The sequence below is a fragment of the Hevea brasiliensis genome, chromosome 5 (assembly GCF_030052815.1).
Source record: "Hevea brasiliensis isolate MT/VB/25A 57/8 chromosome 5, ASM3005281v1, whole genome shotgun sequence".
NCBI classification, from domain to species: Eukaryota; Viridiplantae; Streptophyta; class Magnoliopsida; order Malpighiales; family Euphorbiaceae; genus Hevea; species Hevea brasiliensis.
Genome location: NC_079497.1, coordinates 66,127,360 through 66,142,785, shown reverse-complemented (window position 1 = coordinate 66,142,785; position 15,426 = coordinate 66,127,360). Strand labels below are relative to the sequence as shown.

At 37.6% G+C, this 15,426-nt stretch overlaps 1 non-coding gene across 1 annotated transcript; it reads left to right on the top strand.

The window, feature by feature from the left end:
- The first annotated feature begins 381 nt into the window (after positions 1-381).
- LOC131180479 (small nucleolar RNA R71) lies at positions 382-488 on the top strand. Its single transcript, XR_009149247.1, has one exon. It is a non-coding gene; the product is annotated as a small nucleolar RNA R71 (small nucleolar RNA).
- The last annotated feature ends 14,938 nt before the right edge of the window (positions 489-15,426 follow it).

Sequence of the window (15,426 nt, the reverse complement as noted above, 5' to 3'; positions counted from 1 at the left end):
TTATTCACATAGTTCATCTGCTCTGTGGAGGGTTCATTGAAATTGTTGTATTCTGAACTCATGTATCCTCCTCCATAGCTGTCCTCATATTGACTATTTGTACCAACTACGTTGGCTTGCATTCTTTCGAGTTTCTTTGTGAGCTGATCAAACTGAGCATTTATCATGATTAGGGCGTCCACTTCCAGGACCCCTGCAGTTCTCCTTATATTTCCTCTTTCATTTGGCCACTCATAATTATGGTATGCAACTCTTTCTAGAAGTTTGAGTGCTAGTGGCACTGTTTTCTCCATTAGATCACCCTCTGTAGCTGAATCAACTGTGCTCATTCTAGAGGGTAGTAATCTATTATAAAAATTTTGCACTAATAGCCAATCTTCTATGCTATGGTGTGGACATTCCCTTTGTTGGTCTTTATATCTTTCCCATGTGTCATAGAGTGATTCTCCTTCCTTTTGTCAGAAGGTTTTGAGCTCTAGCCTCAGTTTTGCAGTCTTTCCAAGTGTAAAATACCTTGCTAGAAAAGCTTGAGAGAGGTTTTTCCAAGTAGTGAACGTTCCAGCAGGTTGAGAAAGTAACCACTTCCTTGCTCTGTCCATAAGGGAGAATGGGAATGCTCTTAGTCTTATTTCTTGATCAGACACTCCATTCATCTTGAATGTATCACATAGGGCAAGAAAGCACTGGAGGTGATAGTGTGGGTCTTCTGTGGGTGAACTTGCAAACTGGGTTTTTTGAATCATTTGGAGTCATGCTAGTTTTAATTCAAAGTTGTTGGCCTCTACTGTGGGTTTAATGACACTGGGCTGAAATCCTTAGACAGATTGTAACACCCCCGTTTGCATAGCCTGGTATATTTCACTGTTCCGGTGACCAGTGTCGGTCCGGACAATTAAGGGAATTAGAACCACACTTAAGTCAATTAGAGAAGCCACAAATACAAATAATTAGTAATGTTCAATTAGTTAAGTATAATTAAGAAAAACAGAACTAAAGAAGTTAAACGAGCCGAGAGTCACAGCGATGGGTGACCTTCTCGGGAATGACTGCGAAGTCGTTTTAAACACAAATTTCGAACTGTAAAAAGTGACGCCGCGGTCCTTAGGACCCTTATGAACACAGTGAAAAAGAGAAAATCACGAAAAAGAACTGTTAAGTCAGTCAAATAATTAGGTCAGGGAGCCGGAAGAAATATGGAATTATTTGCAAACCGGGATGAACCGGCGAGAGGCAATTTGGTCAATTGACCCCGAGAGCTAACTCCTGACCTAACTATCAAATAAAATCGGAGAAAAGAAAATTTTGGAATTGAGAATTAAATTAAAGAACTAATAAAAAAAAAAAAAGAAGAAGATAGAAAAGTCAAAGGTGATGACATCTTGAATGATGTCAATAAGAAATTAATTAAGTTACTTATTAAATAGGATTTTGTGGTCTTCCATCAACTAAAATAAATTAAGAAAAGAAAAAAATTAACAACAAAAAGTCGTCTTCATCTTCTCAAAAACGTCACTCTCTTCTCTCCCTCACAAAACCACCATGAAAGCTCATTTTTGAGCTTGAAAAACTAAAATCCAACTATACAAAATTGTCCTACCATAACTAGACCTTGTTTGGGCAACTAAGAAAGAAGATTCAAGGAAAAGAAAGAAGAAAAATTTGAAGAAAAGGAGGAAGAAAATTCTGCTCAAGGTATAGTACTATAAACTTCAATTTTTTTTGTTTAATTAGTGTTAGTGTGGCATCAAAAGCTTGTAAATAAACTTGAAATGAAACAAACATGGGAGAAGGACTAAACTGAAATTTCAGCCAGCCTAAAGAGAGTATGGATTGCATGAATTTAATGGGTTTGAATGAGTTTAGGAACCCTACTTAGTTGATTGATTATAGTTTAAAGTTTTGAATTTAGTTAATTGCACAATTTAAGTGAATTAGGGTTTGGAGGCTAGGGTTTGTGAACCAAATTTTGGAGAAATGCATAAATGATGACCTTGGTCTATTGTGAGATGAAAAATGGTCAATAATGACAAAAAGAGATGTGTGGGAATTGTTGGAATAAAAATCAAATTCGTAGGTCAAATGGTCATGCTGCTGGCAGCATGACAAAACCCACTTTGAAGGACCAAAACTCAAATTTACAAGCCCAATTGATATGCCACCAATTGGAGATGAAAATAGACATAAAATAGCACAATTTTCATTAAGGAACCATGGCCAAAAAGTGACTAAAACTTGGTGAACAAGTTGACCAAAGTGAAATGAGAGCAGGCTGCCACTGCACCAAACTGACGTCATAACTCGAGTTAGGAAGGTCAAAATGACCTGAAATTTTACCAGCAATTATATATGATATAGACCTAAAACTTTTATGAAGAACACCAACCCAAATTAGGCCATTAACCGATTCAAATTATTGAGCAAAGTTGAGTTTCCAAACCTGCGATTCTGCAGAATTCTATTTGAGCAGTAATGTTTGAAGGGCTATAACTCTCTCTAGGAAACTCGGATTTAGGCGATTCTTGAATCGATGGAAACCTAAGACATAGTAGAATATTTTGTATGAAGAAAGTTAGACCAAATTATGAACTTAACTTGATCAAATTACTGAACAAAGTTGGACAAAAATCGCTGCACTCCAAAATACGGTATGAGCGATTACGTGAGCGAAAACTTATTTTGGCTATAACTTGAGCTACAAAACTCCGATTGAGGTGATCCAAAAATGAGAATACACTTAAGAAAATAAGGAACATTTTCTATACAGGAAGTTTTGCCAAATTCCAACAGTAGATCGACCAATGGAATAGTGCAACTTCGGAGCACCAAAACCGAAAATTGGCAATTTTGCCAAAATGACCTAAGCTTTGAGAAAATGACCAAAACCAACAAGTTTAATGATCAAAATGTGGTATGTGGGTGAAGTTGGAGTTCCCATACCTATTAAGCCTTAGAAAGTCAACTATTTGACTTGAATAGTGCAGTGAATAGTAACTCGAAACACAAAAATTTCGAGAACGTCGAATTTAACACGTTAGAACTAAGTAAATGTGAAGTTAAATTTATTTTGGATTTGTGTTAAGTTCTAGTACTGAAACATTGTAAAATTGTGTGTTTCAGTTGAAAAGAATATCGGGAAGGAACCCAAGGAACCGAGTCGAGGCTAAGAGGCGACTCACTTGAGGTTTGTGCACAACATCACCATGTTTTAAAGTTATTAATAAAGTGAATGAAATATGTATTTTACATTTGCTTCGAATTGTTAAAAATTTATTTGTGACATTATTTATGATGTTTTGACTTAAATTTTTGAAAGTTATTGTGTATATTTGAAATGAAAATGTTTAGCAAATTGTTAAGATAAGTTTTGAAACCACAGTGTCATGACCATATATTTGAACACCTCACTAGCATAACTAGTGGGGGTAATTAGTTTCGAATTTTGATTCCTTCTCTGGAGAAGTGTTGAGGTGTGCCAGTAGAAGAGGATGTGAATGGATATCCATATATTTGAGCTAGCTAGCCTTGTGATATGATTTCTCTTTAGCCTCTGGCTATTGAGATTCTATTTGTTTCGAATGGCATGATCTAACTGTGGGTTTTATGAAATGTGTTTTGATACTTTGAAATGAACCTGATTTGCATTAAAATCTCATAATTTATGTTTTTGTGTTTAATGCTCATGTTTAGTCAAATTTTTGAATAAATGTGATTTAAGTTTTGCATAAAGATTATTTTAGTATGTTGTGCATCGCTGAGTCCTAGTACTCAGCGATAGCTTCTATTGCTGTCGCAGATACAGAGACTAGAAGAGCAGCAGACTGAGCTGCTGAGGTGTGAGGAGCATCAGCTTAAAGTTTTCGGGTATAATTTATATCCCAATTGTAAATACTTCTTTTGATGTATATATTGCACATAAATGTATGGACATGTAAAAATGGGTCTTGAGCAGCTTGTACAAAAATTTATATGAAGTTTGTAATAAAGTTAAGTTGTATTTCTTTTGATGTAAATTTTGTAAGAATGTATATAAATTGTGTTGTCACTAATGAAATGTATTGCTAGTATGTTGAGAAATTTATTGAGTTTGATTGTGAAATTTGAAGTAGTGGTTGAGAAAATTTTTAGAAGTGCTTTTTATAGGTATTTGAAGAACGGTTTTCTCAAAATGCAGAGGAAACTCTGTCAAAATTTTTATAGAATTTGCGGAAAACTAAAATGGACCAAAATATTAACTAGTTTTAATTTCAACTAAATGTTTTAAGTACTTACTAGAAAATGCTCACCACTTGTCAAAAATAAGAAAATTGTTTTAAAATCCCTTCTAGGGTACTTAATGAGTTATCGGTAGGTGAAGTTCGGTAATTCATTAGGTATTCTGCGGGATCATTTTATGCCTTACAGAGGGGTAAGGTGTGACATGTTTTAGTGGTATCAGAGCAAGTTTTTGAAGTATGTTTTAACCTATGAATTTGTGTCTTTTCTTTGTTAAGTATAACTGCTCAATGTCCATAATTGTTACATACAGTGCATTACATCTTGAATATGAACTAACGGAGGGAAATCTCCATGTGTTACTTATTCAGGAGATACCCTACTCTAGACTGTTATGGAAGAAGAGGATCGCTCAGTTGAGCAGCCTGTTGAAGCTGAGGCACAAGGGGAAGCCCCAGCTTTACCGAATGTTAGTGGGTCAGCAGCACCAGCCCCACAAATGCCGCAGTTCCCTGCACACCGCGACAAACAGATGGTCGCGATGTTTTAGCAAATGGTCAGGGGTATGCTCTGAAGCTCCATCACAACCACTGTGATACACAACCATCGCCTCGATGACAAGATGATAAATTACTGAAGTATGGGGCTGCAGAATTTAAGGGTACAGTGGACCCTTTAGAGGCAGAGCAATGGCTTGAAAGAATGGACAAAGTATTTAAGAAGCTACATTGCCAAGATGAGCTGAAGTTTGAGTATTCCGTGTATCTACTGCAAGGGGATGCGTATGATTGGTGGAAGACCATCCCCCACAGCTTGGTTGAACCACCAGTGCTGACCTGGGATGACTTCATCAGAGAGTTTAGACAAAAATACATCCCAGATGCGTATGTTGACTAGAAACTGCAAGAATTTTTTAGTCTGAAACAAGGAAACCGATCGGTGGCAGAGTATGAGAGAGAGTTCTCCTGCCTGAGTCACTATGCAGGAAGTCTCCTTACTACCAGCAAGGCAAGGTGCAAGAGATTTGAAACGGGTTTGAAGCCCAGCATACGGATGCAAGTTGTAGGATTTCGACACAGCAACTTCTCAGAGCTTATGTCTCAAGCACTTGAACTAGAGAGAATTGAATCAGAAGCAACCCCAGTGAAAGAAAAATCAGAAAAAGCTGAGAAATCAGAAAAAGACAAGGGGGAAAAATCAGTTGAACAGAGTTCTGGTGCTACCGCTGGAAAGAGAAAGAAGTTTAGTGGACCCAGCAGGGGTCGAGGTGGAAGATTTGGTAGGGCGATTTTCCGACAGAGACCCCTAGGTCCTGGTCGGCGAGCAGGGGTTCACATTCTGCCCGCCCCTGTGAGACTTGTGGCAAGATTCATAGGGGGGAGTGCTACTGGGCCACTGGAGCCTGCTTTAACTGTGGAGGCAAGGGCCATATAGCTAAAGACTCTACTAGTGCTCCGAGATATAGTCCAGTTCCTACTACTGCCAAGGGATCTATTCAGAGTCCTGCTCCCAGAGGTTCACAGTCAGTTGGCAGAGGAAGAGGTAGAGGTAGAGGCACTACTTCAGGCAGTCAGGGCACAGTTGGTCAGTCAGGACAAGGAAGTGCTTCAACCAGAATCTACACAATGAGACAGCGAGAAGAGGCTGAGACTTCTGATGTGGTAGCTGGTACATTCTCTATCTCTGATCAAGAAGTATTTGTATTGTTTGATCCGGGTTCAACCCATTCATATGTTAGTGCTAGCATAGTTAGTTCACTTGCTGTTCCATGTGTGCAAATGGATTTTGAAGTGCTAGTAACTAGTCCATTAGGACAAGAGGTCCGGGTCAACAGAATTTATAGAGACTGTCCTTTGGTGATCCAAGGACATGTTTTCCTGTCAGACTTGATTGAAATGCCCTTCAGAGAGTATGATATCATCTTGGGCATGGATTGGTTAGCCAGGCATCATGCCATGATTGACTGTAGACTGAAGACAGTCACTTTTGGTCTCCCTTTATACGGTGATGTGGTAATACACGGGGAGAGGCATTTACTGCCATCAAACATCATTTCGGCTGCACTAGCCAGAAGAATGATCAGAAAGGGGTGTGAAGCATACTTGGCACATGTGATAGACACCCAAGTGGGGAGTCTAGCACTAAGGGACATCTCTACTGTATGTGATTTTCCGGATGTGTTTCCTGATGAATTGCCAAGATTACCTCCAGAAAGAGAGGTGCAGTTTGAGATTGATGTTATACCTGGTGTGGACCCAATCTCCATAACGCCATATAGAATGGCACCTGCAGAATTGAAGGAGTTGAAAGTGCAATTGCAAGAACTGCTTGACAAGGGCTTTATTCTCCCTAGTGTGTCGCCTTGGGGAGCGCCAGTATTGTTTGTAAAGAATAAGGATGGCACTCTCCACTTGTGTATTGATTATCGGCAGTTGAATAAGGTGACAATAAAGAACAGATATCCATTGCCCCCCATTGATGACTTGTTTGATCAGTTGAGGGGTGCAGCTGTGTTCTCCAAAATTGACCTGAGATCAGGTTATTATCAGCTGAAAGTACAAGAGTAGAGTATTTCTAAAACTGCCTTCAGAACCCGCTATGGCCATTATGAATTCCTAGTCATGCCATTCGGGTTAACTAATGCTCCGGCTGCTTTTATGGATCTGATGAACACTATCTTCAGACCATACCTCGACCAGTTTGTTGTGGTATTTATAGATGATATATTGGTCTATTCGAGGAATGCAGAAGAGCATGATAGACATCTGCGGATTGTACTGCAGACTTTGAGAGAGAAACAACTATATGCCAAATTGTCGAAGTGTGAATTTTGGCTGAAAGAAATATCTTTCTTGGGGCATGTAGTATCAGAAGAGGGCATTAAGGTAGATCCAAGTAAGATTGAAGCTGTCCTTAATTGGAGGCCACCCAGAAATGTCACAAAAATGCGTAGTTTTCTGGGTTTAGCTGGATACTACCGTAGATTTGTGAAGGGATTCTCCATGTTGGCATCTCCATTGACCAAGCTGCTTAGAAAGGATGTGAAATTTCAGTGGATGGACAAATGCCAGCAAAGTTTTGATGAATTGAAGAGATGTTTGACTGAGGCTCCAGTCCTGACTTTACCTACTCCAGGTAAAGAATATATAGCATATAGTGATGCTTCTCACAATGGGTTAGGCTGTGTATTGATGCAAGATCGAAATGTCATTGCCTATGCATCACGCCAGCTAAAACCGCATGAGAGGAACTATCCAACACATGATTTGGAGCTTACAGCTATTGTGTTTGCTCTTAAGATCTGGAGGCATTATTTGTATGGGGAGAAGTGCTACATCTATACAGATCATAAGAGTTTGAAGTATTTAGGCACTCAAAAAGAGCTGAATTTGAGACAGAGGAGATGGTTAGAGTTGATAAAAGACTATGATTGTCTGATAGACTATCAGCCAGGGAAAGCAAATGTTGTGGCTGACGCCCTAAGTCGCAAGACTATGGCAAGTCTACAAGTTACTCCTTTGTCTTTAGTACATGAGTTGAGATCATTACATGCCAGCTTAGAGATTAATGATGATGGGCAGACAGCAGTTGCATGGCATGTACAGCCAGTGTTGATTGATCAGATTAGAATGGCTGCTCAGAATGATCAGAAGTATAAGAAGTTGATGGAAGAAGTCAGGCAGGGTAAGAAACCAGAATTCTCAATCAGAGATGACAGTCTACTGCTACACCAAGGCAGAATATGTGTTCCCAATGATGTTGATTTGAGGCAGATCATTTTGAAGGAAGCACATGAGTCTCCTTTTGCCATGCACCCTGGTGGCACAAAAATGTATAGAGGGCTAAAGGAGCATTACTGGTGGATGGGTATGAAAAGAGATGTGGCAGAGTTTGTATCCAAATGCCTAACTTGTCAGCAAGTAAAGGCAGAGCATCAAGTACCTACTGGGTTGTTACATCCACTACCAGTACCAGAGTGGAAATGGGAGAGAATAACGATGGATTTTGTGATGGGACTTCCGAGGACACAGAAGAGTCATGATGCAGTTTGGGTCATTGTTGACAGACTAACCAAGTCTGCTCATTTTCTGCCAGTCCGGATGGACTACAGTTTAGAAAGATTGGCCAAGTTATACATCGATGAGATTGTGAGACTACATGGAGTGCCAGTATCCATCGTGTCAGACAGAGATCCTAGGTTCACTTCTAGATTCTGGGGTAGTCTTCAGAGAGCCCTAGGAACTAGATTGAACTTTAGTACTGCATTCCACCCACAGACAGATGGCCAGTCTGAGAGGGTAATTCAGATCTTGGAGGACATGCTACGGGCTTGTGTGATTGAGTTTGAGGGCAGTTGGGATACACACTTGCCTTTGATTGAGTTTGCTTACAACAACAGCTACCAATCAATCATTGGGATGCCTCCATATGAAGCATTGTATGGCAGAAAATATAGAACCCCGTTGTGTTGGGATGACGTGGGTGAAAGAAAGATGATTGGACCCAAAATTGTTCAGCAAACTGAAGAGAAGATCAGGGTGATTAGAGATCGACTTAAGGCTGCATCAGACCGTCAGAAGTCTTATATTGATTTGAAGAGAAGAGATATTGAGTATGCAGTGGGTGAGAAAGTTTTCCTCAAGGTTTCTCCTTAGAAGAGAATTATGAGATTCGGCAGAAAGGGGAAACTGAGTCATCGTTTCATTGGGCCATATGAGGTTCTGGAAAGAGTGGGTCCTTTGGCATATCGGTTGGCACTACCTCCAGAGTTGGAGAAGATACATAATGTTTTCCATGTGTCTATGTTGAGGAGGTATCAATCAGACCCATCTCATGTACTACCAGTAGAGGAAATTGAAGTGAATCCAGACCTCACATATGAAGAAGAACCCATAGAGATTCTGGCTTATGAGGTGAAGCAGCTACGGAACAAGCAGATACCATTGGTAAAAGTGTTGTGGAACCATCATTCGGGCCAAGAAGCTACTTGGGAACGAGAGGAGGACATGAGGAGACAACACCCACAGCTGTTCAGAAATTGATACCAGGTAAAATTTTGAGATGAAATTTATTTAAGGGGGGAGAATTGTAACACCCCCGTTTGCATAGCCTGGTATATTTCACTGTTCCGGTGATCGGTGTCGGTCCGGACAATTAAGGGGATTAGAACCACACTTAAGTCAGTTAGAGAAGCCACAAAAACAAATAATTAGTAATGTTCAATTAGTTAAGTATAAATAAGAAAAATAGAACTAAAGAAGTTAAATGAGCCGAGAGTCACAACGATGGGTGATCTTCTTGGGAATGACTGCGAAGTCATTTTAAACTCAAATTTCGAACTGTAAAAAGTGACGCTGCGGTCCTTAGGACCCTTATGAACACAGTGAAAAAGAGAAAATCACGAAAAAGAACTGTTAAGTCAGTCAAATAATTAGGTCAGGGAGCCAGAAGAAATATGGAATTATTTGCAAACCGGGATGAACCGGCGAGAGTCAATTTGGTCAATTGACCCCGAGAGCTGACTCCTGACCTAACTATCAAATAAAATCGGAGAAAAGAAAATTTCAGAATCGAGAATTAAATTAAAGAACTAATAAAAAAAAATAAAGAAGAAGAAGATAGAAAAGTCAAAGGTGATGACATCATGAATGATGTCAATAAGAAATTAATTAAGTTATTTATTAAATGGGATTTTGTGGTCTTCCATCAACTAAAATAAATTAAGAAAAGAAAAAAAATTAACAACAAAAAGTCATCTTCATCTTCTAAAAAACGTCACTCTCTTCTCTCCCTCACAAAACCACCATGAAAGCTCATTTTTGAGCTTGAAAAACTAAAATCCAACCATACAAAATTGTCCTACCATAACTAGACCTTGTTTGGGCAACTAAGAAAGAAGATTCAAGGAAAAGAAAGAAGAAAAATTTGAAGAAAAGGAGGAAGAAAATTCTGCTCAAGGTATAGTACTATAAACTTCAATTTTTTTTGTTTAATTAGTGTTAGTGTGGCATCAAAAGCTTGTAAATAAACTTGAAATGAAACAAACATGGGAGAAGGACTAAACTGAAATTTTGGCCAGCCTAAAGAGAGTATGGATTGCATGAATTTAATGGGTTTGAATGAGTTTAGGAACCCTACTTAGTTGATTGATTATAGTTTAAAGTTTTGAATTTAGTTAATTGCACAATTTAAGTGAATTAGGGTTTGGAGGCTAGGGTTTGTGAACCAAATTTTGGAGAAATGCATAAATGATGACCTTGGTCTATTGTGAGATGAAAAATGGTCAATAATGACCAAAAGAGATGTGTGGGCATTGTTGGAATGAAAATCAAATTCGTAGGTCAAATGGTCATGCTGCTGGTAGCATGACCAAACCCACTTTGAAGGACCAAAACTCAAATTTTACAAGCCCAATTGATATGCCACCAATTGGAGATGAAAATAGACATAAAATAGCACAATTTTCATTAAGGAACCATGGCCAAAAACTGACTAAAACTTGGTGAACAAATTGACCAATGTGAACAAATTGACCAAAGTGAAATGAGAGCAGTCACATCAGATTAAATCGACTAAATGAGCGAAGAATCGCTTAACTATTCATTTAGTCATAACTCGAGTTAGGAAGGTCAAAATGACCTGAAATTTTACCAGAAATTAGATATGATATAGACCTAAAACTTTCATGAAGAACACCAACCCAAATTAGGCCATTAACCCATTCAAATTTTTGAGCAAATTTGAGTTTCCAAACCTGCGATTCTGCAGAATTCTATTTGAGCATTGATGTTTGAAGGGCTATAACTCTCTCTAGGAAACTCGGATTTAGGTGATTCTTGAATCGATGGAAACCTAAGACATAGTAGAACATTTCGTATGGAGAAAGTAAGACCAAATTATGAACTTAACATGATGGACCAAAAATCTGCTAGACCCGAAATACCAGTATGAACAGTGCACGTGAACAGTAAACTTATTTTGGCTATAACTTGAGCTACAAAACTCCGATTGAGGTGATCCAAAAATGAGAATACACTTAAGATAATAAGGAACATTTTCTATGAAGGAAGTTTTGTCAAATTCCAACAGTAGATTGACCAATGGAACAGTGCAACTTCGGAGCACCAAAATCGAAAATTGGCAATTTTGCCAAAATGACCTAAGCTTTGAGAAAATGACCAAAACCAACAAGTTTAATGATCAAAATGTGGTATGTGGGTGAAGTTGGAGTTCCCATACCTATTAAGCCTTAGAAAGTCAACTATTTGATTTGAATAGTGCAGTGAATAGTAACCCGAAACACAAAAATTTCGAGAACGTCAAATTTAACACGTTAGAACTAAGTAAATGTGAAGTTAAATTTATTTTGGATTTGTGTTAAGTTCTAGTATTGAAACATTGTAAAATTGTGTGTTTCAGTTGAAAAGAATATTGGGAAGGAACCCGAGGAACCGAGTCGAGGCTAAGAGGCGACTCACTTGAGGTTTGTGCACAACATCACCATGTTTTAAAGTTATTGATAAAGTGAATGAAATATGTATTTTACATTTGCTTCGAATTGTTAAAAATTTATTTGTGACATTATTTATGATGTTTTGACTTAAATTGTTGAAAGTTATTGTGTATATTTGAAATGAAAATGTATAGCAAATTGTTAAGATAAGTTTTGAAACCACAGTGTCATGACCATTTATTTGAACACCTCACTAGTATGACTAGTGGGGGTAATTAGTTTCGAATTTTGATTCCTTCTCTGGAGAAGTGTTGAGGTGTGCCAGTAGAAGAGGATGTGAATGGATATCCATATATTTGAGCTAGCTAGCCTTGCGATATGATTTCTCTTTAGCCTCTGGCTATTGAGATTCTATTTGTTTCGAATGGCATGATCTAACTGTGGGTTTTATGAAATGTGTTTTGATACTTTAAAATGAACCTGATTTGCATTAAAATCTCATAATTTATGTTTTTGTGTTTAATTCTCATGTTTAGTCAAATTTTTGAATAAATGTGATTTAAGTTTTGCATAAAGATTATTTTAGTATGTTGTACACCACTGAGTCCTAGTACTCAGCAATAGCTTCTATTGCTGTCGCAGATACAGAGACTAGAAGAGCAGCAGACTAAGCTGCTGAGGTATGAGGAGCATCAGCTTAAAGTTTTCGGGTATAATTTATACCCCAATTGTAAATACTTCTTTTGATGTATATATTGCACATAAATGTATGGACATGTAAAAATGGGTCTTGAGCAACTTGTACAAAAATTTGTATGAAGTTTGTAATAAAGTTTAGTTGTATTTCTTTTGATGTAAATTTTGTAAGAATGTTTATAAATTGTGTTGTCACTAATGAAATGTATTGCTAGTATGTTGAGAAATTTATTGAGTTTGATTGTGAAATTTGAAGTAGTGGTTGAGAAAATTTTTAGAAGTGCTTTTTACAGGTATTTGAAGAACGGTTTTCTCAAAATACAGAGGAAACTCTGTCAAAATTTTTATAGAATTTGCTGAAAACTAAAATGGACCAAAATATTAACTAGTTTTAATTTCAACTAAATGTTTTAAGTACTTACTAGAAAATGCTCACCACTTGTCAAAAATAAGAAAATTGTTTTAAAATCCCTTGTAGGGTACTTAATGAGTTATCGGTAGGTGAAGTTCAGTAATTCATTAGGTATTCTACGGGATCATGTTATGCCTTACAGAGGGGTAAGGTGTGACACAGATGGAGCTCCATAATCTCTCAAGAGTCTTAGTCTATCATTATTATCATCCATGGTTGGGATTTTAGAATCTTCTTGACTGTGCTCTTGATGCTTCCTTTCCCTTCTGATGGCTTTCAGAGTTCCGTCTATCTCTGGATCACAGTCCAAAATTTCTTCTGGCTTTGTTTTGGTCATATACCAGATCGGGCACCTGAGAGAAAAGAAAAGAAATACAACTAGTAAAATAAAATAAAATAATAAATATAATTGCCTAAATCAACTAAATTACCTATCACTTGATATTACTAAAACTAAATAATCCCCGGCAATGGCGCCAAAAACTTGTTTCGCTATTTTGCAACCACCGCAATTGCATGGATTGCTAACAAGTAATAAAGTGATGAGTAGAGTATCGTTCCCACGAGGATTTTGTTTAGCAAGTATCAATTTACACAGTAATTTTGACTGTCTAGGCTATTGAATACTTAGGGAATGAAGTTTGTTAACTTTAAACACTAGAATGGTAAACTTAAAACGAAATGATTTATTTTGAAACAATTTTGGAATTAAGATTTCACACTTGAATCATACTAGGGATGTTATCTAGTTTATTTACTGAATTGAGGAATCGTTTTCCTTGATGGAAATCAGTCCTAAGTTATCCTAAATACTCTCTCAAGGCACCTAGGGTGTATTCTAATTAACTCAAACCCTATTTTTGTGGCGATTAATTAATTAAAATCCTTTAAGATTTTTGACTAATTTTGAAGTTCCACAAAGGTATCAGCCTATGTCTAGGTCAGAATTCCTAGGTTCAAGATCTTGTTTTTCTAATGTTAATCTTCACCTTTTCAGTCCTTTGATTAACATCTACAATCATGGCTAAGTGGGTACCAGCACATAGCATACATTAAGATTACAAGAAATTAAATCAAAAAATGAATCTCAAATCTAATAAATAAAACTTAGTGTTCATCCATAATAATAATTATAAGCGCTACTCTCCCAAATCCAGAATAAGAAAACTACTCACTCATGGTGAGTCCAGCAAACATCATGATAAAAGGTAAAAACAGTAAAAAGAAAATCATGTAAAAGAAATAAAATAATAGAAATCTGTCTAGGGAGATGAAACGAAGGAACCAAAGAGAGTTGTAGCTTTGATCTTGTGTAGCTTCATCTGGAAACTTCTTTAAGCACTGATGTTTCTCTCCTCGAGACGGCTGGATTTCTCTCCTTCAAAACTCCTCAAAAGTGCTATCAAAGGATAAAAGAGAGAGCGAACCGGCCGAACCAACCTAACGAAAACCAACCCTTTTTCTGATGTTTTTTTTTTTTTTATTTATAGTCGTTGCTCTAGGGTTAGGTCATTTGTGAGTCTAAAAGGCTTTAGGAGTCTTGTTTGAATCAAGAAACAAAAGCAGTAATTCGAGTCAAAAACTGGCTGCCGCATAGTACACGACCCATGTGTCACTACACGGGTCCCGGCATGTCGGGCTGTGTAACTTACTGGAGGAGAATTGCGGAATCTTGCATTGGCACAGAAAGTTACATGGGTCTGTGCCAACTACACGGGCCTTATTACATGGGCCATGTACTATTGTTCCCATAAGGTTCTTCAAGCTTGTCCCCGACAGAAACTTACATGGGTCCTTGTAGATTACACGGGTCTACTTACATAACCTGTGTACTTGTGTTTCTCCATTGATTCTCTTGGCTTTCTTCTGGCAGAGAGTTACATGGGTCTGGGGCTTGGTTTACATGACCCGTGTACTTTGTATCAGCAGCAATTCTCTGTCTCTTGACTTCTCTAAGCTTTCTTTTGCACTCCAATACTCTGGGGCTTCACCCAAACACTTGAAAATGATGCAGAAAAAATGAAATTAAGGGCTTGACAATACAAATTACAAAAACTAATGAAATCAACTACTATGCATGAAAATATTTGCCTAAATGCTATGAAATAGTATACAAAAGTGCTTAAAAACATCTATACAATTCAAGTGTATCAAAACCCTAGGTTTTCCCCAAACCCTAACTCCACAATTTCAATTTGCTCAAACAACAAACATTCAAGTGTTCTAATCATGAAAACCATGTTCAATGACATCAATACACAATTATAATTCACTTGAATCATGGAAACCCTATAGTACCTTAGGGCTGCCGAAATTTAGTGTGGCTATAACATGCATATTTTGCTTTCTTTTTCCAAAATTCTTTGTTGAATTTAATGTCTTAGCATGAAACAATAAAAGGGAGAGAGATATATGGCACTAACCTCTTGAATACATAATTTTTCCAAGGTATAACTTCACTTTTTCCTCTTCAAATTGCTGCCCAAATATTGTGCTAATTTTAAGGATCAATTTTTATGAAGGGATGATAGGGTTTTATGGTGAAATGGTGGGTGAAATCAAGCTCGCAAGGGAGCTTTAATGGAGGTTGAGAGAGAGAGAAGGAGAGGGCTGCCGATTTTGGGAGAGAAGAGACTAGAAAATTATTTTATTT